Below are 1806 nucleotides of genomic sequence, written 5' to 3' on the forward strand. Positions count from 1 at the left end.
CTGAGCTGGAAAAAAATGGCAACACAGGAGTAACAGGCAAAAGAAGGAACTGAAAGAAGACGTGAGACACGTCAGAGAAACGAAAGCTCAAGGTAGGCCATTGAGGCCCTAAGAGGGATCTCAGAACAGAGAATTCTAACTGAAAGCTACTGACTGTACTCACCCCTTCAAGGACTGAGTGCACCTTCCAAAAGGTCTGCTCTTTCCCTCTCGGCCTGTCCAGTAACAGGCACTATGACACTCTGATTAATTCTTTTACCTAAGTGTTTTCTGTGTCTTGATTTTGCCCCAAATATAAAGAAGCCAGGGGTTAATGGGAAATAGACAAAATTTGAATTAATTAAAAATTAAACATTCAGAGTCAATCCTCTGAATGTGAGGAATTTCCTAACAGGGTGGTGTGGGAGGTCAGAGCTATTAGAATTAATTGTAATTAGTGACTTTTTCCTTACATAAACTCCATAAAATAGCAGAGAAAAAGGACCATGTGGACCTGAGGGCCATTACCTCAGCCCTAAGCTAAAAGTGAGCTAACTGTTGTAACAGGGCATGAGCAATGCAATCTCTAGCCTCTTATGTGAGAAAGGAAAGGCTGAGGCAGGATGGAGACAGGTGAGACATGGGGGACAAGGCGTGAATGTATTTAGGTACACTCCTTCCAGATGGTAGGAGACAGCAGAAAGGATTGAAAACCTGTAGAATTTTAGTAGATGGGATCCTACCTAATCTTCATATGAACTCTTTGAATTCTTTCCTAAAAACTAATATAAGAAGAAGACTGGCTAATGAGTCCAGTCTTTATGAGCATGTGCAAGGTGCTTGGCTGATGCAATGTTCATGTGGATTTTGGAGCACATACAAATGTTTTATAATTGGCTCTTCTCTGCTAACCACATGATGAATCTGATCATTTTTGTCACTTTTACTATATATTGATGGTCTGTGCTCCAAAGATATTCTGCAATTTTGCAACTGCATCATCAGTGAATGATGTAATGATGTTTCTCCACAAATTCGAGTGACTGATTTTGATTATTTCTGCCATTTTGATTATTATTCGTTAAGTCTTCAGTATTGTTCAATTTGCATCTCTTTGATTATTAGTGAGGTTGAATGTTTTTCCAAGTGATTATTCACAAGTTATGTTTGACCTTCTGAAAATTGTCTGCCCATATCCTTTAACCATTTGTCACGTGTGCGTGTGTGTAAAATCCTGTTAGTAAAATACACTTTTGAAGTGTCCCAACCATGTCTTTGGGTGAGCTAAGGGCAAAAAGATTCTCCCCATCTGTGTGTACTACTGGCATCTCAAAACACAGACTATCCAAGATGGAACTTGGCATCTCTTCCCTTCTCCCTGCCCCCTCCACAAGCCTGCCTCTCTTCCAAACTTTGCTATTTCACTCTGACTCTTAATCCCTGTGGTCTGAGGATAGGAAAAGAGATCAATGCATCCAAATGGATCAGCTGTGAATAGGGCTAAAGCTATCCCAGCTTGGGAGACAAAGAGGCAGAAGGAGGTGGCCTTATATACAGCAAGAATGTACATTAAGGATATGGGTCCCTTCCAACTTTGGGCCGCTATCTCTCGGGGTTCTCACCTCAGCAAGGTCAGCTTGCACTCGTAATACCTGGAGCCAAGGCTGCTATTCTTAAAAAAAAGGGTTGAGCTGGAAAAGAAAAGAGAAGGGGAGTGAGCTAGGCGGGGGACTGCTGATGAAAGGAGCAGGTGGAGGGAGGAGGGGCAGCAAGCCAGGAGCCTCACCAGGTCGTGCAGAATCTGCTGAATAAAGTTGAATTCGGTGG

General features: G+C 42.4%; 1 long non-coding RNA gene across 1 annotated transcript in view; it reads right to left on the bottom strand.

Annotated features, from left to right (window-relative positions):
- The window catches only part of LOC114027902, a 6070-nt gene extending 4288 nt beyond the window's left edge, over window positions 1-1782 (bottom strand). Inside the window, exons 1-2 of the long non-coding RNA XR_003567310.1 lie at window positions 1766-1782; window positions 1602-1670 (exon numbers count right to left, since the gene is read on the bottom strand). This is a non-coding gene — a long non-coding RNA (uncharacterized LOC114027902). The remainder of the gene's footprint in view (window positions 1-1601; window positions 1671-1765) is intronic.
- Window positions 1783-1806: the final 24 nt, after the last annotated feature.

The sequence above is a fragment of the Vombatus ursinus genome, unplaced genomic scaffold (assembly GCF_900497805.2).
Source record: "Vombatus ursinus unplaced genomic scaffold, bare-nosed wombat genome assembly UNPS02004829.1, whole genome shotgun sequence".
In the NCBI taxonomy this organism is placed as follows: Eukaryota; Metazoa; Chordata; class Mammalia; order Diprotodontia; family Vombatidae; genus Vombatus; species Vombatus ursinus.